Genomic DNA, 21,311 nt, shown 5'->3' with positions numbered 1-21,311 from the left:
AGCGTTACGGAAAAACGCGGGGAAAATAATTACGTCCCCTTCTACTGTTTCAATCATCGTTAATAGCGACGTCGCCTCAGAACGAGGGCAAACGATGGAAACTACAGTCGGCCGGTAAGTTTTTTCCTCCTTTTAAAATTAATTTAAACATAGCTGTACCGGTTAATTCCTTTAAAAAATAGAACAGATGAACTGTTTGTGTGTTTTTTATTTAAACGACAGAGTGAAAAGTCCGTGCTGATTGTGAAAAAGCGTTGAATTTATTTTGTGATCAATGAAATTTTCAAGGCTTTGAAATCTGCGTTCGTCGGACATAGAATGAATTAAAATTGTCATGTTGTTTTGTTCGATTAAGATTAAATACGAATACGTATACGTATGACATACGTTTAAAAATGCATTCTCCCTTTTATTGCGACTTGCCGTATTTCACAAGCCGCTTTTTTTATTTTCACACCAGTTTTGTCATGCAGAAATCGTTTCATGCTGTTGGGTAATTAAAGCAAAGCAAGATCTCGTGTTTCGTGTGCTTTTTGTATATACATTTGCAAAATTTGTGTAGCTTGTTTTAAAATTAAAACACCGTGTCTGAGTAAGACATAGGATTTATAGGCTTTGGAAACTCGGAAACATTTGAGTATCGCTTCTCGGCCTTTTGGCTAAGATCAAAGTGTAGTATCTGTTCTTATCAGCTTAATATCTGATACGTACCCCATGTGGGTACTTCGATATTAAACTGATTTTTGCAACTAGGTGAGATGTTAGGTGCTTGCACCGCTCTTGCCACGAGTTGGCCTGGTATTGCAGTACCTCCAGGATCGGCTCACTCCCCATTTCGGGGAGAAAATTAAAATAGAAAAATAGCTCCTTCTATAGTCTGAGAAACAGCCCCAGTAAAATATTCTCTAATACTTTTTCTATATTATTTTATGTTATGTATTGTATAGTTTTACTCATTGTTGTAAATTAATTCTACTTCTCGCGCATGTAAAATAAATCGCATATTATTTTATTTTTTTATGTCTGTTCTCTGAAAAGTATTTTTTTCTTTTCTAATAATGTGATGGTTTTTTTTTTTCTCTTTTTCTCTCTCGCTTGTATTCATAACAGCATATGTCAGTGTAATAATGTATTCTCGTTCCTTTAAAACAAACTCTATATAAATTTTTAGCGTTACGGAAAAACGCGGGGAAAATAATTACGTCCCCTTCTACTGTTTCAATCATCGTTAATAGCGACGTCGCCTCAGAACGAGGGCAAACGATGGAAACTACAGTCGGCCGGTAAGTTTTTTCCTCCTTTTAAAATTAATTTAAACATAGCTGTACCGGTTAATTCCTTTAAAAAATAGAACAGATGAACTGTTTGTGTGTTTTTTATTTAAACGACAGAGTGAAAAGTCCGTGCTGATTGTGAAAAAGCGTTGAATTTATTTTGTGATCAATGAAATTTTCAAGGCTTTGAAATCTGCGTTCGTCGGACATAGAATGAATTAAAATTGTCATGTTGTTTTGTTCGATTAAGATTAAATACGAATACGTATACGTATGACATACGTTTAAAAATGCATTCTCCCTTTTATTGCGACTTGCCGTATTTCACAAGCCGCTTTTTTTATTTTCACACCAGTTTTGTCATGCAGAAATCGTTTCATGCTGTTGGGTAATTAAAGCAAAGCAAGATCTCGTGTTTCGTGTGCTTTTTGTATATACATTTGCAAAATTTGTGTAGCTTGTTTTAAAATTAAAACACCGTGTCTGAGTAAGACATAGGATTTATAGGCTTTGGAAACTCGGAAACATTTGAGTATCGCTTCTCGGCCTTTTGGCTAAGATCAAAGTGTAGTATCTGTTCTTATCAGCTTAATATCTGATACGTACCCCATGTGGGTACTTCGATATTAAACTGATTTTTGCAACTAGGTGAGATGTTAGGTGCTTGCACCGCTCTTGCCACGAGTTGGCCTGGTATTGCAGTACCTCCAGGATCGGCTCACTCCCCATTTCGGGGAGAAAATTAAAATAGAAAAATAGCTCCTTCTATAGTCTGAGAAACAGCCCCAGTAAAATATTCTCTAATACTTTTTCTATATTATTTTATGTTATGTATTGTATAGTTTTACTCATTGTTGTAAATTAATTCTACTTCTCGCGCATGTAAAATAAATCGCATATTATTTTATTTTTTTATGTCTGTTCTCTGAAAAGTATTTTTTTCTTTTCTAATAATGTGATGGTTTTTTTTTTTCTCTTTTTCTCTCTCGCTTGTATTCATAACAGCATATGTCAGTGTAATAATGTATTCTCGTTCCTTTAAAACAAACTCTATATAAATTTTTAGCGTTACGGAAAAACGCGGGGAAAATAATTACGTCCCCTTCTACTGTTTCAATCATCGTTAATAGCGACGTCGCCTCAGAACGAGGGCAAACGATGGAAACTACAGTCGGCCGGTAAGTTTTTTCCTCCTTTTAAAATTAATTTAAACATAGCTGTACCGGTTAATTCCTTTAAAAAATAGAACAGATGAACTGTTTGTGTGTTTTTTATTTAAACGACAGAGTGAAAAGTCCGTGCTGATTGTGAAAAAGCGTTGAATTTATTTTGTGATCAATGAAATTTTCAAGGCTTTGAAATCTGCGTTCGTCGGACATAGAATGAATTAAAATTGTCATGTTGTTTTGTTCGATTAAGATTAAATACGAATACGTATACGTATGACATACGTTTAAAAATGCATTCTCCCTTTTATTGCGACTTGCCGTATTTCACAAGCCGCTTTTTTTATTTTCACACCAGTTTTGTCATGCAGAAATCGTTTCATGCTGTTGGGTAATTAAAGCAAAGCAAGATCTCGTGTTTCGTGTGCTTTTTGTATATACATTTGCAAAATTTGTGTAGCTTGTTTTAAAATTAAAACACCGTGTCTGAGTAAGACATAGGATTTATAGGCTTTGGAAACTCGGAAACATTTGAGTATCGCTTCTCGGCCTTTTGGCTAAGATCAAAGTGTAGTATCTGTTCTTATCAGCTTAATATCTGATACGTACCCCATGTGGGTACTTCGATATTAAACTGATTTTTGCAACTAGGTGAGATGTTAGGTGCTTGCACCGCTCTTGCCACGAGTTGGCCTGGTATTGCAGTACCTCCAGGATCGGCTCACTCCCCATTTCGGGGAGAAAATTAAAATAGAAAAATAGCTCCTTCTATAGTCTGAGAAACAGCCCCAGTAAAATATTCTCTAATACTTTTTCTATATTATTTTATGTTATGTATTGTATAGTTTTACTCATTGTTGTAAATTAATTCTACTTCTCGCGCATGTAAAATAAATCGCATATTATTTTATTTTTTTATGTCTGTTCTCTGAAAAGTATTTTTTTCTTTTCTAATAATGTGATGGTTTTTTTTTTTCTCTTTTTCTCTCTCGCTTGTATTCATAACAGCATATGTCAGTGTAATAATGTATTCTCGTTCCTTTAAAACAAACTCTATATAAATTTTTAGCGTTACGGAAAAACGCGGGGAAAATAATTACGTCCCCTTCTACTGTTTCAATCATCGTTAATAGCGACGTCGCCTCAGAACGAGGGCAAACGATGGAAACTACAGTCGGCCGGTAAGTTTTTTCCTCCTTTTAAAATTAATTTAAACATAGCTGTACCGGTTAATTCCTTTAAAAAATAGAACAGATGAACTGTTTGTGTGTTTTTTATTTAAACGACAGAGTGAAAAGTCCGTGCTGATTGTGAAAAAGCGTTGAATTTATTTTGTGATCAATGAAATTTTCAAGGCTTTGAAATCTGCGTTCGTCGGACATAGAATGAATTAAAATTGTCATGTTGTTTTGTTCGATTAAGATTAAATACGAATACGTATACGTATGACATACGTTTAAAAATGCATTCTCCCTTTTATTGCGACTTGCCGTATTTCACAAGCCGCTTTTTTTATTTTCACACCAGTTTTGTCATGCAGAAATCGTTTCATGCTGTTGGGTAATTAAAGCAAAGCAAGATCTCGTGTTTCGTGTGCTTTTTGTATATACATTTGCAAAATTTGTGTAGCTTGTTTTAAAATTAAAACACCGTGTCTGAGTAAGACATAGGATTTATAGGCTTTGGAAACTCGGAAACATTTGAGTATCGCTTCTCGGCCTTTTGGCTAAGATCAAAGTGTAGTATCTGTTCTTATCAGCTTAATATCTGATACGTACCCCATGTGGGTACTTCGATATTAAACTGATTTTTGCAACTAGGTGAGATGTTAGGTGCTTGCACCGCTCTTGCCACGAGTTGGCCTGGTATTGCAGTACCTCCAGGATCGGCTCACTCCCCATTTCGGGGAGAAAATTAAAATAGAAAAATAGCTCCTTCTATAGTCTGAGAAACAGCCCCAGTAAAATATTCTCTAATACTTTTTCTATATTATTTTATGTTATGTATTGTATAGTTTTACTCATTGTTGTAAATTAATTCTACTTCTCGCGCATGTAAAATAAATCGCATATTATTTTATTTTTTTATGTCTGTTCTCTGAAAAGTATTTTTTTCTTTTCTAATAATGTGATGGTTTTTTTTTTTCTCTTTTTCTCTCTCGCTTGTATTCATAACAGCATATGTCAGTGTAATAATGTATTCTCGTTCCTTTAAAACAAACTCTATATAAATTTTTAGCGTTACGGAAAAACGCGGGGAAAATAATTACGTCCCCTTCTACTGTTTCAATCATCGTTAATAGCGACGTCGCCTCAGAACGAGGGCAAACGATGGAAACTACAGTCGGCCGGTAAGTTTTTTCCTCCTTTTAAAATTAATTTAAACATAGCTGTACCGGTTAATTCCTTTAAAAAATAGAACAGATGAACTGTTTGTGTGTTTTTTATTTAAACGACAGAGTGAAAAGTCCGTGCTGATTGTGAAAAAGCGTTGAATTTATTTTGTGATCAATGAAATTTTCAAGGCTTTGAAATCTGCGTTCGTCGGACATAGAATGAATTAAAATTGTCATGTTGTTTTGTTCGATTAAGATTAAATACGAATACGTATACGTATGACATACGTTTAAAAATGCATTCTCCCTTTTATTGCGACTTGCCGTATTTCACAAGCCGCTTTTTTTATTTTCACACCAGTTTTGTCATGCAGAAATCGTTTCATGCTGTTGGGTAATTAAAGCAAAGCAAGATCTCGTGTTTCGTGTGCTTTTTGTATATACATTTGCAAAATTTGTGTAGCTTGTTTTAAAATTAAAACACCGTGTCTGAGTAAGACATAGGATTTATAGGCTTTGGAAACTCGGAAACATTTGAGTATCGCTTCTCGGCCTTTTGGCTAAGATCAAAGTGTAGTATCTGTTCTTATCAGCTTAATATCTGATACGTACCCCATGTGGGTACTTCGATATTAAACTGATTTTTGCAACTAGGTGAGATGTTAGGTGCTTGCACCGCTCTTGCCACGAGTTGGCCTGGTATTGCAGTACCTCCAGGATCGGCTCACTCCCCATTTCGGGGAGAAAATTAAAATAGAAAAATAGCTCCTTCTATAGTCTGAGAAACAGCCCCAGTAAAATATTCTCTAATACTTTTTCTATATTATTTTATGTTATGTATTGTATAGTTTTACTCATTGTTGTAAATTAATTCTACTTCTCGCGCATGTAAAATAAATCGCATATTATTTTATTTTTTTATGTCTGTTCTCTGAAAAGTATTTTTTTCTTTTCTAATAATGTGATGGTTTTTTTTTTTCTCTTTTTCTCTCTCGCTTGTATTCATAACAGCATATGTCAGTGTAATAATGTATTCTCGTTCCTTTAAAACAAACTCTATATAAATTTTGAGGGTTACGGAAAAACGCGGGGAAAATAATTACGTCCCCTTCTACTGTTTCAATCATCGTTAATAGCGACGTCGCCTCAGAACGAGGGCAAACGATGGAAACTACAGTCGGCCGGTAAGTTTTTTCCTCCTTTTAAAATTAATTTAAACATAGCTGTACCGGTTAATTCCTTTAAAAAATAGAACAGATGAACTGTTTGTGTGTTTTTTATTTAAACGACAGAGTGAAAAGTCCGTGCTGATTGTGAAAAAGCGTTGAATTTATTTTGTGATCAATGAAATTTTCAAGGCTTTGAAATCTGCGTTCGTCGGACATAGAATGAATTAAAATTGTCATGTTGTTTTGTTCGATTAAGATTAAATACGAATACGTATACGTATGACATACGTTTAAAAATGCATTCTCCCTTTTATTGCGACTTGCCGTATTTCACAAGCCGCTTTTTTTATTTTCACACCAGTTTTGTCATGCAGAAATCGTTTCATGCTGTTGGGTAATTAAAGCAAAGCAAGATCTCGTGTTTCGTGTGCTTTTTGTATATACATTTGCAAAATTTGTGTAGCTTGTTTTAAAATTAAAACACCGTGTCTGAGTAAGACATAGGATTTATAGGCTTTGGAAACTCGGAAACATTTGAGTATCGCTTCTCGGCCTTTTGGCTAAGATCAAAGTGTAGTATCTGTTCTTATCAGCTTAATATCTGATACGTACCCCATGTGGGTACTTCGATATTAAACTGATTTTTGCAACTAGGTGAGATGTTAGGTGCTTGCACCGCTCTTGCCACGAGTTGGCCTGGTATTGCAGTACCTCCAGGATCGGCTCACTCCCCATTTCGGGGAGAAAATTAAAATAGAAAAATAGCTCCTTCTATAGTCTGAGAAACAGCCCCAGTAAAATATTCTCTAATACTTTTTCTATATTATTTTATGTTATGTATTGTATAGTTTTACTCATTGTTGTAAATTAATTCTACTTCTCGCGCATGTAAAATAAATCGCATATTATTTTATTTTTTTATGTCTGTTCTCTGAAAAGTATTTTTTTCTTTTCTAATAATGTGATGGTTTTTTTTTTTCTCTTTTTCTCTCTCGCTTGTATTCATAACAGCATATGTCAGTGTAATAATGTATTCTCGTTCCTTTAAAACAAACTCTATATAAATTTTTAGCGTTACGGAAAAACGCGGGGAAAATAATTACGTCCCCTTCTACTGTTTCAATCATCGTTAATAGCGACGTCGCCTCAGAACGAGGGCAAACGATGGAAACTACAGTCGGCCGGTAAGTTTTTTCCTCCTTTTAAAATTAATTTAAACATAGCTGTACCGGTTAATTCCTTTAAAAAATAGAACAGATGAACTGTTTGTGTGTTTTTTATTTAAACGACAGAGTGAAAAGTCCGTGCTGATTGTGAAAAAGCGTTGAATTTATTTTGTGATCAATGAAATTTTCAAGGCTTTGAAATCTGCGTTCGTCGGACATAGAATGAATTAAAATTGTCATGTTGTTTTGTTCGATTAAGATTAAATACGAATACGTATACGTATGACATACGTTTAAAAATGCATTCTCCCTTTTATTGCGACTTGCCGTATTTCACAAGCCGCTTTTTTTATTTTCACACCAGTTTTGTCATGCAGAAATCGTTTCATGCTGTTGGGTAATTAAAGCAAAGCAAGATCTCGTGTTTCGTGTGCTTTTTGTATATACATTTGCAAAATTTGTGTAGCTTGTTTTAAAATTAAAACACCGTGTCTGAGTAAGACATAGGATTTATAGGCTTTGGAAACTCGGAAACATTTGAGTATCGCTTCTCGGCCTTTTGGCTAAGATCAAAGTGTAGTATCTGTTCTTATCAGCTTAATATCTGATACGTACCCCATGTGGGTACTTCGATATTAAACTGATTTTTGCAACTAGGTGAGATGTTAGGTGCTTGCACCGCTCTTGCCACGAGTTGGCCTGGTATTGCAGTACCTCCAGGATCGGCTCACTCCCCATTTCGGGGAGAAAATTAAAATAGAAAAATAGCTCCTTCTATAGTCTGAGAAACAGCCCCAGTAAAATATTCTCTAATACTTTTTCTATATTATTTTATGTTATGTATTGTATAGTTTTACTCATTGTTGTAAATTAATTCTACTTCTCGCGCATGTAAAATAAATCGCATATTATTTTATTTTTTTATGTCTGTTCTCTGAAAAGTATTTTTTTCTTTTCTAATAATGTGATGGTTTTTTTTTTTTCTCTTTTTCTCTCTCGCTTGTATTCATAACAGCATATGTCAGTGTAATAATGTATTCTCGTTCCTTTAAAACAAACTCTATATAAATTTTTAGCGTTACGGAAAAACGCGGGGAAAATAATTACGTCCCCTTCTACTGTTTCAATCATCGTTAATAGCGACGTCGCCTCAGAACGAGGGCAAACGATGGAAACTACAGTCGGCCGGTAAGTTTTTTCCTCCTTTTAAAATTAATTTAAACATAGCTGTACCGGTTAATTCCTTTAAAAAATAGAACAGATGAACTGTTTGTGTGTTTTTTATTTAAACGACAGAGTGAAAAGTCCGTGCTGATTGTGAAAAAGCGTTGAATTTATTTTGTGATCAATGAAATTTTCAAGGCTTTGAAATCTGCGTTCGTCGGACATAGAATGAATTAAAATTGTCATGTTGTTTTGTTCGATTAAGATTAAATACGAATACGTATACGTATGACATACGTTTAAAAATGCATTCTCCCTTTTATTGCGACTTGCCGTATTTCACAAGCCGCTTTTTTTATTTTCACACCAGTTTTGTCATGCAGAAATCGTTTCATGCTGTTGGGTAATTAAAGCAAAGCAAGATCTCGTGTTTCGTGTGCTTTTTGTATATACATTTGCAAAATTTGTGTAGCTTGTTTTAAAATTAAAACACCGTGTCTGAGTAAGACATAGGATTTATAGGCTTTGGAAACTCGGAAACATTTGAGTATCGCTTCTCGGCCTTTTGGCTAAGATCAAAGTGTAGTATCTGTTCTTATCAGCTTAATATCTGATACGTACCCCATGTGGGTACTTCGATATTAAACTGATTTTTGCAACTAGGTGAGATGTTAGGTGCTTGCACCGCTCTTGCCACGAGTTGGCCTGGTATTGCAGTACCTCCAGGATCGGCTCACTCCCCATTTCGGGGAGAAAATTAAAATAGAAAAATAGCTCCTTCTATAGTCTGAGAAACAGCCCCAGTAAAATATTCTCTAATACTTTTTCTATATTATTTTATGTTATGTATTGTATAGTTTTACTCATTGTTGTAAATTAATTCTACTTCTCGCGCATGTAAAATAAATCGCATATTATTTTATTTTTTTATGTCTGTTCTCTGAAAAGTATTTTTTTCTTTTCTAATAATGTGATGGTTTTTTTTTTTCTCTTTTTCTCTCTCGCTTGTATTCATAACAGCATATGTCAGTGTAATAATGTATTCTCGTTCCTTTAAAACAAACTCTATATAAATTTTTAGCGTTACGGAAAAACGCGGGGAAAATAATTACGTCCCCTTCTACTGTTTCAATCATCGTTAATAGCGACGTCGCCTCAGAACGAGGGCAAACGATGGAAACTACAGTCGGCCGGTAAGTTTTTTCCTCCTTTTAAAATTAATTTAAACATAGCTGTACCGGTTAATTCCTTTAAAAAATAGAACAGATGAACTGTTTGTGTGTTTTTTATTTAAACGACAGAGTGAAAAGTCCGTGCTGATTGTGAAAAAGCGTTGAATTTATTTTGTGATCAATGAAATTTTCAAGGCTTTGAAATCTGCGTTCGTCGGACATAGAATGAATTAAAATTGTCATGTTGTTTTGTTCGATTAAGATTAAATACGAATACGTATACGTATGACATACGTTTAAAAATGCATTCTCCCTTTTATTGCGACTTGCCGTATTTCACAAGCCGCTTTTTTTATTTTCACACCAGTTTTGTCATGCAGAAATCGTTTCATGCTGTTGGGTAATTAAAGCAAAGCAAGATCTCGTGTTTCGTGTGCTTTTTGTATATACATTTGCAAAATTTGTGTAGCTTGTTTTAAAATTAAAACACCGTGTCTGAGTAAGACATAGGATTTATAGGCTTTGGAAACTCGGAAACATTTGAGTATCGCTTCTCGGCCTTTTGACTAAGATCAAAGTGTAGTATCTGTTCTTATCAGCTTAATATCTGATACGTACCCCATGTGGGTACTTCGATATTAAACTGATTTTTGCAACTAGGTGAGATGTTAGGTGCTTGCACCGCTCTTGCCACGAGTTGGCCTGGTATTGCAGTACCTCCAGGATCGGCTCACTCCCCATTTCGGGGAGAAAATTAAAATAGAAAAATAGCTCCTTCTATAGTCTGAGAAACAGCCCCAGTAAAATATTCTCTAATACTTTTTCTATATTATTTTATGTTATGTATTGTATAGTTTTACTCATTGTTGTAAATTAATTCTACTTCTCGCGCATGTAAAATAAATCGCATATTATTTTATTTTTTTATGTCTGTTCTCTGAAAAGTATTTTTTTCTTTTCTAATAATGTGATGGTTTTTTTTTTTCTCTTTTTCTCTCTCGCTTGTATTCATAACAGCATATGTCAGTGTAATAATGTATTCTCGTTCCTTTAAAACAAACTCTATATAAATTTTTAGCGTTACGGAAAAACGCGGGGAAAATAATTACGTCCCCTTCTACTGTTTCAATCATCGTTAATAGCGACGTCGCCTCAGAACGAGGGCAAACGATGGAAACTACAGTCGGCCGGTAAGTTTTTTCCTCCTTTTAAAATTAATTTAAACATAGCTGTACCGGTTAATTCCTTTAAAAAATAGAACAGATGAACTGTTTGTGTGTTTTTTATTTAAACGACAGAGTGAAAAGTCCGTGCTGATTGTGAAAAAGCGTTGAATTTATTTTGTGATCAATGAAATTTTCAAGGCTTTGAAATCTGCGTTCGTCGGACATAGAATGAATTAAAATTGTCATGTTGTTTTGTTCGATTAAGATTAAATACGAATACGTATACGTATGACATACGTTTAAAAATGCATTCTCCCTTTTATTGCGACTTGCCGTATTTCACAAGCCGCTTTTTTTATTTTCACACCAGTTTTGTCATGCAGAAATCGTTTCATGCTGTTGGGTAATTAAAGCAAAGCAAGATCTCGTGTTTCGTGTGCTTTTTGTATATACATTTGCAAAATTTGTGTAGCTTGTTTTAAAATTAAAACACCGTGTCTGAGTAAGACATAGGATTTATAGGCTTTGGAAACTCGGAAACATTTGAGTATCGCTTCTCGGCCTTTTGGCTAAGATCAAAGTGTAGTATCTGTTCTTATCAGCTTAATATCTGATACGTACCCCATGTGGGTACTTCGATATTAAACTGATTTTTGCAACTAGGTGAGATGTTAGGTGCTTGCACCGCTCTTGCCACGAGTTGGCCTGGTATTGCAGTACCTCCAGGATCGGCTCACTCCCCATTTCGGGGAGAAAATTAAAATAGAAAAATAGCTCCTTCTATAGTCTGAGAAACAGCCCCAGTAAAATATTCTCTAATACTTTTTCTATATTATTTTATGTTATGTATTGTATAGTTTTACTCATTGTTGTAAATTAATTCTACTTCTCGCGCATGTAAAATAAATCGCATATTATTTTATTTTTTTATGTCTGTTCTCTGAAAAGTATTTTTTTCTTTTCTAATAATGTGATGGTTTTTTTTTTTCTCTTTTTCTCTCTCGCTTGTATTCATAACAGCATATGTCAGTGTAATAATGTATTCTCGTTCCTTTAAAACAAACTCTATATAAATTTTTAGCGTTACGGAAAAACGCGGGGAAAATAATTACGTCCCCTTCTACTGTTTCAATCATCGTTAATAGCGACGTCGCCTCAGAACGAGGGCAAACGATGGAAACTACAGTCGGCCGGTAAGTTTTTTCCTCCTTTTAAAATTAATTTAAACATAGCTGTACCGGTTAATTCCTTTAAAAAATAGAACAGATGAACTGTTTGTGTGTTTTTTATTTAAACGACAGAGTGAAAAGTCCGTGCTGATTGTGAAAAAGCGTTGAATTTATTTTGTGATCAATGAAATTTTCAAGGCTTTGAAATCTGCGTTCGTCGGACATAGAATGAATTAAAATTGTCATGTTGTTTTGTTCGATTAAGATTAAATACGAATACGTATACGTATGACATACGTTTAAAAATGCATTCTCCCTTTTATTGCGACTTGCCGTATTTCACAAGCCGCTTTTTTTATTTTCACACCAGTTTTGTCATGCAGAAATCGTTTCATGCTGTTGGGTAATTAAAGCAAAGCAAGATCTCGTGTTTCGTGTGCTTTTTGTATATACATTTGCAAAATTTGTGTAGCTTGTTTTAAAATTAAAACACCGTGTCTGAGTAAGACATAGGATTTATAGGCTTTGGAAACTCGGAAACATTTGAGTATCGCTTCTCGGCCTTTTGGCTAAGATCAAAGTGTAGTATCTGTTCTTATCAGCTTAATATCTGATACGTACCCCATGTGGGTACTTCGATATTAAACTGATTTTTGCAACTAGGTGAGATGTTAGGTGCTTGCACCGCTCTTGCCACGAGTTGGCCTGGTATTGCAGTACCTCCAGGATCGGCTCACTCCCCATTTCGGGGAGAAAATTAAAATAGAAAAATAGCTCCTTCTATAGTCTGAGAAACAGCCCCAGTAAAATATTCTCTAATACTTTTTCTATATTATTTTATGTTATGTATTGTATAGTTTTACTCATTGTTGTAAATTAATTCTACTTCTCGCGCATGTAAAATAAATCGCATATTATTTTATTTTTTTATGTCTGTTCTCTGAAAAGTATTTTTTTCTTTTCTAATAATGTGATGGTTTTTTTTTTTCTCTTTTTCTCTCTCGCTTGTATTCATAACAGCATATGTCAGTGTAATAATGTATTCTCGTTCCTTTAAAACAAACTCTATATAAATTTTTAGCGTTACGGAAAAACGCGGGGAAAATAATTACGTCCCCTTCTACTGTTTCAATCATCGTTAATAGCGACGTCGCCTCAGAACGAGGGCAAACGATGGAAACTACAGTCGGCCGGTAAGTTTTTTCCTCCTTTTAAAATTAATTTAAACATAGCTGTACCGGTTAATTCCTTTAAAAAATAGAACAGATGAACTGTTTGTGTGTTTTTTATTTAAACGACAGAGTGAAAAGTCCGTGCTGATTGTGAAAAAGCGTTGAATTTATTTTGTGATCAATGAAATTTTCAAGGCTTTGAAATCTGCGTTCGTCGGACATAGAATGAATTAAAATTGTCATGTTGTTTTGTTCGATTAAGATTAAATACGAATACGTATACGTATGACATACGTTTAAAAATGCATTCTCCCTTTTATTGCGACTTGCCGTATTTCACAAGCCGCTTTTTTTATTTTCACACCAGTTTTGTCATGCAGAAATCGTTTCATGCTGTTGGGTAATTAAAGCAAAGCAAGATCTCGTGTTTCGTGTGCTTTTTGTATATACATTTGCAAAATTTGTGTAGCTTGTTTTAAAATTAAAACACCGTGTCTGAGTAAGACATAGGATTTATAGGCTTTGGAAACTCGGAAACATTTGAGTATCGCTTCTCGGCCTTTTGGCTAAGATCAAAGTGTAGTATCTGTTCTTATCAGCTTAATATCTGATACGTACCCCATGTGGGTACTTCGATATTAAACTGATTTTTGCAACTAGGTGAGATGTTAGGTGCTTGCACCGCTCTTGCCACGAGTTGGCCTGGTATTGCAGTACCTCCAGGATCGGCTCACTCCCCATTTCGGGGAGAAAATTAAAATAGAAAAATAGCTCCTTCTATAGTCTGAGAAACAGCCCCAGTAAAATATTCTCTAATACTTTTTCTATATTATTTTATGTTATGTATTGTATAGTTTTACTCATTGTTGTAAATTAATTCTACTTCTCGCGCATGTAAAATAAATCGCATATTATTTTATTTTTTTATGTCTGTTCTCTGAAAAGTATTTTTTTCTTTTCTAATAATGTGATGGTTTTTTTTTTTCTCTTTTTCTCTCTCGCTTGTATTCATAACAGCATATGTCAGTGTAATAATGTATTCTCGTTCCTTTAAAACAAACTCTATATAAATTTTTAGCGTTACGGAAAAACGCGGGGAAAATAATTACGTCCCCTTCTACTGTTTCAATCATCGTTAATAGCGACGTCGCCTCAGAACGAGGGCAAACGATGGAAACTACAGTCGGCCGGTAAGTTTTTTCCTCCTTTTAAAATTAATTTAAACATAGCTGTACCGGTTAATTCCTTTAAAAAATAGAACAGATGAACTGTTTGTGTGTTTTTTATTTAAACGACAGAGTGAAAAGTCCGTGCTGATTGTGAAAAAGCGTTGAATTTATTTTGTGATCAATGAAATTTTCAAGGCTTTGAAATCTGCGTTCGTCGGACATAGAATGAATTAAAATTGTCATGTTGTTTTGTTCGATTAAGATTAAATACGAATACGTATACGTATGACATACGTTTAAAAATGCATTCTCCCTTTTATTGCGACTTGCCGTATTTCACAAGCCGCTTTTTTTATTTTCACACCAGTTTTGTCATGCAGAAATCGTTTCATGCTGTTGGGTAATTAAAGCAAAGCAAGATCTCGTGTTTCGTGTGCTTTTTGTATATACATTTGCAAAATTTGTGTAGCTTGTTTTAAAATTAAAACACCGTGTCTGAGTAAGACATAGGATTTATAGGCTTTGGAAACTCGGAAACATTTGAGTATCGCTTCTCGGCCTTTTGGCTAAGATCAAAGTGTAGTATCTGTTCTTATCAGCTTAATATCTGATACGTACCCCATGTGGGTACTTCGATTTTAAACTGATTTTTGCAACTAGGTGAGATGTTAGGTGCTTGCACCGCTCTTGCCACGAGTTGGCCTGGTATTGCAGTACCTCCAGGATCGGCTCACTCCCCATTTCGGGGAGAAAATTAAAATAGAAAAATAGCTCCTTCTATAGTCTGAGAAACAGCCCCAGTAAAATATTCTCTAATACTTTTTCTATATTATTTTATGTTATGTATTGTATAGTTTTACTCATTGTTGTAAATTAATTCTACTTCTCGCGCATGTAAAATAAATCGCATATTATTTTATTTTTTTATGTCTGTTCTCTGAAAAGTATTTTTTTCTTTTCTAATAATGTGATGGTTTTTTTTTTTCTCTTTTTCTCTCTCGCTTGTATTCATAACAGCATATGTCAGTGTAATAATGTATTCTCGTTCCTTTAAAACAAACTCTATATAAATTTTTAGCGTTACGGAAAAACGCGGGGAAAATAATTACGTCCCCTTCTACTGTTTCAATCATCGTTAATAGCGACGTCGCCTCAGAACGAGGGCAAACGATGGAAACTACAGTCGGCCGGTAAGTTTTTTCCTCCTTTTAAAATTAATTTAAACATAGCTGTACCGGTTAATTCCTTTAAAAAATAGAACAGATGAACTGTTTGTGTGTTTTTTATTTAAACGACAGAGTGAAAAGTCCGTGCTGATTGTGAAAAAGCGTTGAATTTATTTTGTGATCAATGAAATTTTCAAGGCTTTGAAATCTGCGTTCGTCGGACATAGAATGAATTAAAATTGTCATGTTGTTTTGTTCGATTAAGATTAAATACGAATACGTATACGTATGACATACGTTTAAAAATGCATTCTCCCTTTTATTGCGACTTGCCGTATTTCACAAGCCGCTTTTTTTATTTTCACACCAGTTTTGTCATGCAGAAATCGTTTCATGCTGTTGGGTAATTAAAGCAAAGCAAGATCTCGTGTTTCGTGTGCTTTTTGTATATACATTTGCAAAATTTGTGTAGCTTGTTTTAAAATTAAAACACCGTGTCTGAGTAAGACATAGGATTTATAGGCTTTGGAAACTCGGAAACATTTGAGTATCGCTTCTCGGCCTTTTGGCTAAGATCAAAGTGTAGTATCTGTTCTTATCAGCTTAATATCTGATACGTACCCCATGTGGGTACTTCGATATTAAACTGATTTTTGCAACTAGGTGAGATGTTAGGTGCTTGCACCGCTCTTGCCACGAGTTGGCCTGGTATTGCAGTACCTCCAGGATCGGCTCACTCCCCATTTCGGGGAGAAAATTAAAATAGAAAAATAGCTCCTTCTATAGTCTGAGAAACAGCCCCAGTAAAATATTCTCTAATACTTTTTCTATATTATTTTATGTTATGTATTGTATAGTTTTACTCATTGTTGTAAATTAATTCTACTTCTCGCGCATGTAAAATAAATCGCATATTATTTTATTTTTTTATGTCTGTTCTCTGAAAAGTATTTTTTTCTTTTCTAATAATGTGATGGTTTTTTTTTTTCTCTTTTTCTCTCTCGCTTGTATTCATAACAGCATATGTCAGTGTAATAATGTATTCTCGTTCCTTTAAAACAAACTCTATATAAATTTTTAGCGTTACGGAAAAACGCGGGGAAAATAATTACGTCCCCTTCTACTGTTTCAATCATCGTTAATAGCGACGTCGCCTCAGAACGAGGGCAAACGATGGAAACTACAGTCGGCCGGTAAGTTTTTTCCTCCTTTTAAAATTAATTTAAACATAGCTGTACCGGTTAATTCCTTTAAAAAATAGAACAGATGAACTGTTTGTGTGTTTTTTATTTAAACGACAGAGTGAAAAGTCCGTGCTGATTGTGAAAAAGCGTTGAATTTATTTTGTGATCAATGAAATTTTCAAGGCTTTGAAATCTGCGTTCGTCGGACATAGAATGAATTAAAATTGTCATGTTGTTTTGTTCGATTAAGATTAAATACGAATACGTATACGTATGACATACGTTTAAAAATGCATTCTCCCTTTTATTGCGACTTGCCGTATTTCACAAGCCGCTTTTTTTATTTTCACACCAGTTTTGTCATGCAGAAATCGTTTCATGCTGTTGGGTAATTAAAGCAAAGCAAGATCTCGTGTTTCGTGTGCTTTTTGTATATACATTTGCAAAATTTGTGTAGCTTGTTTTAAAATTAAAACACCGTGTCTGAGTAAGACATAGGATTTATAGGCTTTGGAAACTCGGAAACATTTGAGTATCGCTTCTCGGCCTTTTGGCTAAGATCAAAGTGTAGTATCTGTTCTTATCAGCTTAATATCTGATACGTACCCCATGTGGGTACTTCGATATTAAACTGATTTTTGCAACTAGGTGAGATGTTAGGTGCTTGCACCGCTCTTGCCACGAGTTGGCCTGGTATTGCAGTACCTCCAGGATCGGCTCACTCCCCATTTCGGGGAGAAAATTAAAATAGAAAAATAGCTCCTTCTATAGTCTGAGAAACAGCCCCAGTAAAATATTCTCTAATACTTTTTCTATATTATTTTATGTTATGTATTGTATAGTTTTACTCATTGTTGTAAATTAATTCTACTTCTCGCGCATGTAAAATAAATCGCATATTATTTTATTTTTTTATGTCTGTTCTCTGAAAAGTATTTTTTTCTTTTCTAATAATGTGATGGTTTTTTTTTTTCTCTTTTTCTCTCTCGCTTGTATTCATAACAGCATATGTCAGTGTAATAATGTATTCTCGTTCCTTTAAAACAAACTCTATATAAATTTTTAGCGTTACGGAAAAACGCGGGGAAAATAATTACGTCCCCTTCTACTGTTTCAATCATCGTTAATAGCGACGTCGCCTCAGAACGAGGGCAAACGATGGAAACTACAGTCGGCCGGTAAGTTTTTTCCTCCTTTTAAAATTAATTTAAACATAGCTGTACCGGTTAATTCCTTTAAAAAATAGAACAGATGAACTGTTTGTGTGTTTTTTATTTAAACGACAGAGTGAAAAGTCCGTGCTGATTGTGAAAAAGCGTTGAATTTATTTTGTGATCAATGAAATTTTCAAGGCTTTGAAATCTGCGTTCGTCGGACATAGAATGAATTAAAATTGTCATGTTGTTTTGTTCGATTAAGATTAAATACGAATACGTATACGTATGACATACGTTTAAAAATGCATTCTCCCTTTTATTGCGACTTGCCGTATTTCACAAGCCGCTTTTTTTATTTTCACACCAGTTTTGTCATGCAGAAATCGTTTCATGCTGTTGGGTAATTAAAGCAAAGCAAGATCTCGTGTTTCGTGTGCTTTTTGTATATACATTTGCAAAATTTGTGTAGCTTGTTTTAAAATTAAAACACCGTGTCTGAGTAAGACATAGGATTTATAGGCTTTGGAAACTCGGAAACATTTGAGTATCGCTTCTCGGCCTTTTGGCTAAGATCAAAGTGTAGTATCTGTTCTTATCAGCTTAATATCTGATACGTACCCCATGTGGGTACTTCGATATTAAACTGATTTTTGCAACTAGGTGAGATGTTAGGTGCTTGCACCGCTCTTGCCACGAGTTGGCCTGGTATTGCAGTACCTCCAGGATCGGCTCACTCCCCATTTCGGGGAGAAAATTAAAATAGAAAAATAGCTCCTTCTATAGTCTGAGAAACAGCCCCAGTAAAATATTCTCTAATACTTTTTCTATATTATTTTATGTTATGTATTGTATAGTTTTACTCATTGTTGTAAATTAATTCTACTTCTCGCGCATGTAAAATAAATCGCATATTATTTTATTTTTTTATGTCTGTTCTCTGAAAAGTATTTTTTTCTTTTCTAATAATGTGATGGTTTTTTTTTTTCTCTTTTTCTCTCTCGCTTGTATTCATAACAGCATATGTCAGTGTAATAATGTATTCTCGTTCCTTTAAAACAAACTCTATATAAATTTTTAGCGTTACGGAAAAACGCGGGGAAAATAATTACGTCCCCTTCTACTGTTTCAATCATCGTTAATAGCGACGTCGCCTCAGAACGAGGGCAAACGATGGAAACTACAGTCGGCCGGTAAGTTTTTTCCTCCTTTTAAAATTAATTTAAACATAGCTGTACCGGTTAATTCCTTTAAAAAATAGAACAGATGAACTGTTTGTGTGTTTTTTATTTAAACGACAGAGTGAAAAGTCCGTGCTGATTGTGAAAAAGCGTTGAATTTATTTTGTGATCAATGAAATTTTCAAGGCTTTGAAATCTGCGTTCGTCGGACATAGAATGAATTAAAATTGTCATGTTGTTTTGTTCGATTAAGATTAAATACGAATACGTATACGTATGACATACGTTTAAAAATGCATTCTCCCTTTTATTGCGACTTGCCGTATTTCACAAGCCGCTTTTTTTATTTTCACACCAGTTTTGTCATGCAGAAATCGTTTCATGCTGTTGGGTAATTAAAGCAAAGCAAGATCTCGTGTTTCGTGTGCTTTTTGTATATACATTTGCAAAATTTGTGTAGCTTGTTTTAAAATTAAAACACCGTGTCTGAGTAAGACATAGGATTTATAGGCTTTGGAAACTCGGAAACATTTGAGTATCGCTTCTCGGCCTTTTGGCTAAGATCAAAGTGTAGTATCTGTTCTTATCAGCTTAATATCTGATACGTACCCCATGTGGGTACTTCGATATTAAACTGATTTTTGCAACTAGGTGAGATGTTAGGTGCTTGCACCGCTCTTGCCACGAGTTGGCCTGGTATTGCAGTACCTCCAGGATCGGCTCACTCCCCATTTCGGGGAGAAAATTAAAATAGAAAAATAGCTCCTTCTATAGTCTGAGAAACAGCCCCAGTAAAATATTCTCTAATACTTTTTCTATATTATTTTATGTTATGTATTGTATAGTTTTACTCATTGTTGTAAATTAATTCTACTTCTCGCGCATGTAAAATAAATCGCATATTATTTTATTTTTTTATGTCTGTTCTCTGAAAAGTATTTTTTTCTTTTCTAATAATGTGATGGTTTTTTTTTTTCTCTTTTTCTCTCTCGCTTGTATTCATAACAGCATATGTCAGTGTAATAATGTATTCTCGTTCCTTTAAAACAAACTCTATATAAATTTTTAGCGTTACGGAAAAACGCGGGGAAAATAATTACGTCCCCTTCTACTGTTTCAATCATCGTTAATAGCGACGTCGCCTCAGAACGAGGGCAAACGATGGAAACTACAGTCGGCCGGTAAGTTTTTTCCTCCTTTTAAAATTAATTTAAACATAGCTGTACCGGTTAATTCCTTTAAAAAATAGAACAGATGAACTGTTTGTGTGTTTTTTATTTAAACGACAGAGTGAAAAGTCCGTGCTGATTGTGAAAAAGCGTTGAATTTATTTTGTGATCAATGAAATTTTCAAGGCTTTGAAATCTGCGTTCGTCGGACATAGAATGAATTAAAATTGTCATGTTGTTTTGTTCGATTAAGATTAAATACGAATACGTATACGTATGACATACGTTTAAAAATGCATTCTCCCTTTTATTGCGACTTGCCGTATTTCACAAGCCGCTTTTTTTATTTTCACACCAGTTTTGTCATGCAGAAATCGTTTCATGCTGTTGGGTAATTAAAGCAAAGCAAGATCTCGTGTTTCGTGTGCTTTTTGTATATACATTTGCAAAATTTGTGTAGCTTGTTTTAAAATTAAAACACCGTGTCTGAGTAAGACATAGGATTTATAGGCTTTGGAAACTCGGAAACATTTGAGTATCGCTTCTCGGCCTTTTGGCTAAGATCAAAGTGTAGTATCTGTTCTTATCAGCTTAATATCTGATACGTACCCCATGTGGGTACTTCGATATTAAACTGATTTTTGCAACTAGGTGAGATGTTAGGTGCTTGCACCGCTCTTGCCACGAGTTGGCCTGGTATTGCAGTACCTCCAGGATCGGCTCACTCCCCATTTCGGGGAGAAAATTAAAATAGAAAAATAGCTCCTTCTATAGTCTGAGAAACAGCCCCAGTAAAATATTCTCTAATACTTTTTCTATATTATTTTATGTTATGTATTGTATAGTTTTACTCATTGTTGTAAATTAATTCTACTTCTCGCGCATGTAAAATAAATCGCATATTATTTTATTTTTTTATGTCTGTTCTCTGAAAAGTATTTTTTTCTTTTCTAATAATGTGATGGTTTTTTTTTTTCTCTTTTTCTCTCTCGCTTGTATTCATAACAGCATATGTCAGTGTAATAATGTATTCTCGTTCCTTTAAAACAAACTCTATATAAATTTTTAGCGTTACGGAAAAACGCGGGGAAAATAATTACGTCCCCTTCTACTGTTTCAATCATCGTTAATAGCGACGTCGCCTCAGAACGAGGGCAAACGATGGAAACTACAGTCGGCCGGTAAGTTTTTTCCTCCTTTTAAAATTAATTTAAACATAGCTGTACCGGTTAATTCCTTTAAAAAATAGAACAGATGAACTGTTTGTGTGTTTTTTATTTAAACGACAGAGTGAAAAGTCCGTGCTGATTGTGAAAAAGCGTTGAATTTATTTTG

General features: G+C 34.4%; 18 non-coding genes across 18 annotated transcripts; all 18 read left to right on the top strand.

The window, feature by feature from the left end:
* The first annotated feature begins 639 nt into the window (after positions 1-639).
* On the top strand, positions 640-832 carry LOC134702931 (U2 spliceosomal RNA). Its single transcript, XR_010104609.1, has one exon. It is a non-coding gene; the product is annotated as a U2 spliceosomal RNA (small nuclear RNA).
* Positions 833-1,808: 976 nt separating this feature from the next.
* LOC134702929 (U2 spliceosomal RNA) lies at positions 1,809-2,001 on the top strand. Its single transcript, XR_010104607.1, has one exon. It is a non-coding gene; the product is annotated as a U2 spliceosomal RNA (small nuclear RNA).
* Positions 2,002-2,977: 976 nt separating this feature from the next.
* On the top strand, positions 2,978-3,170 carry LOC134702928 (U2 spliceosomal RNA). The gene has a single exon (XR_010104606.1). It is a non-coding gene; the product is annotated as a U2 spliceosomal RNA (small nuclear RNA).
* Positions 3,171-4,146: 976 nt separating this feature from the next.
* LOC134702927 (U2 spliceosomal RNA) lies at positions 4,147-4,339 on the top strand. Its single transcript, XR_010104605.1, has one exon. It is a non-coding gene; the product is annotated as a U2 spliceosomal RNA (small nuclear RNA).
* A 976-nt stretch (positions 4,340-5,315) lies between these two features.
* LOC134702925 (U2 spliceosomal RNA) lies at positions 5,316-5,508 on the top strand. The gene has a single exon (XR_010104604.1). It is a non-coding gene; the product is annotated as a U2 spliceosomal RNA (small nuclear RNA).
* A 976-nt stretch (positions 5,509-6,484) lies between these two features.
* LOC134702924 (U2 spliceosomal RNA) lies at positions 6,485-6,677 on the top strand. The gene has a single exon (XR_010104603.1). It is a non-coding gene; the product is annotated as a U2 spliceosomal RNA (small nuclear RNA).
* Positions 6,678-7,653: 976 nt separating this feature from the next.
* LOC134702923 (U2 spliceosomal RNA) lies at positions 7,654-7,846 on the top strand. Its single transcript, XR_010104602.1, has one exon. It is a non-coding gene; the product is annotated as a U2 spliceosomal RNA (small nuclear RNA).
* Positions 7,847-8,823: 977 nt separating this feature from the next.
* On the top strand, positions 8,824-9,016 carry LOC134702922 (U2 spliceosomal RNA). The gene has a single exon (XR_010104601.1). It is a non-coding gene; the product is annotated as a U2 spliceosomal RNA (small nuclear RNA).
* Positions 9,017-9,992: 976 nt separating this feature from the next.
* LOC134702955 (U2 spliceosomal RNA) lies at positions 9,993-10,185 on the top strand. Its single transcript, XR_010104634.1, has one exon. It is a non-coding gene; the product is annotated as a U2 spliceosomal RNA (small nuclear RNA).
* A 976-nt stretch (positions 10,186-11,161) lies between these two features.
* Positions 11,162-11,354, top strand: LOC134702921 (U2 spliceosomal RNA). Its single transcript, XR_010104600.1, has one exon. It is a non-coding gene; the product is annotated as a U2 spliceosomal RNA (small nuclear RNA).
* A 976-nt stretch (positions 11,355-12,330) lies between these two features.
* Positions 12,331-12,523, top strand: LOC134702920 (U2 spliceosomal RNA). The gene has a single exon (XR_010104598.1). It is a non-coding gene; the product is annotated as a U2 spliceosomal RNA (small nuclear RNA).
* Positions 12,524-13,499: 976 nt separating this feature from the next.
* On the top strand, positions 13,500-13,692 carry LOC134702919 (U2 spliceosomal RNA). Its single transcript, XR_010104597.1, has one exon. It is a non-coding gene; the product is annotated as a U2 spliceosomal RNA (small nuclear RNA).
* Positions 13,693-14,668: 976 nt separating this feature from the next.
* LOC134702953 (U2 spliceosomal RNA) lies at positions 14,669-14,861 on the top strand. Its single transcript, XR_010104631.1, has one exon. It is a non-coding gene; the product is annotated as a U2 spliceosomal RNA (small nuclear RNA).
* A 976-nt stretch (positions 14,862-15,837) lies between these two features.
* Positions 15,838-16,030, top strand: LOC134702956 (U2 spliceosomal RNA). The gene has a single exon (XR_010104635.1). It is a non-coding gene; the product is annotated as a U2 spliceosomal RNA (small nuclear RNA).
* A 976-nt stretch (positions 16,031-17,006) lies between these two features.
* Positions 17,007-17,199, top strand: LOC134702954 (U2 spliceosomal RNA). The gene has a single exon (XR_010104633.1). It is a non-coding gene; the product is annotated as a U2 spliceosomal RNA (small nuclear RNA).
* Positions 17,200-18,175: 976 nt separating this feature from the next.
* Positions 18,176-18,368, top strand: LOC134702942 (U2 spliceosomal RNA). The gene has a single exon (XR_010104620.1). It is a non-coding gene; the product is annotated as a U2 spliceosomal RNA (small nuclear RNA).
* A 976-nt stretch (positions 18,369-19,344) lies between these two features.
* Positions 19,345-19,537, top strand: LOC134702930 (U2 spliceosomal RNA). The gene has a single exon (XR_010104608.1). It is a non-coding gene; the product is annotated as a U2 spliceosomal RNA (small nuclear RNA).
* Positions 19,538-20,513: 976 nt separating this feature from the next.
* LOC134702918 (U2 spliceosomal RNA) lies at positions 20,514-20,706 on the top strand. The gene has a single exon (XR_010104596.1). It is a non-coding gene; the product is annotated as a U2 spliceosomal RNA (small nuclear RNA).
* Positions 20,707-21,311: the final 605 nt, after the last annotated feature.

This window comes from Mytilus trossulus, unplaced genomic scaffold (assembly GCF_036588685.1).
Source record: "Mytilus trossulus isolate FHL-02 unplaced genomic scaffold, PNRI_Mtr1.1.1.hap1 h1tg000782l__unscaffolded, whole genome shotgun sequence".
NCBI lineage: Eukaryota > Metazoa > Mollusca > Bivalvia > Mytilida > Mytilidae > Mytilus > Mytilus trossulus.
The sequence above is the reverse complement of the archived record's forward strand: the minus strand, read 5'-3'. Positions and strand labels throughout refer to the sequence as shown.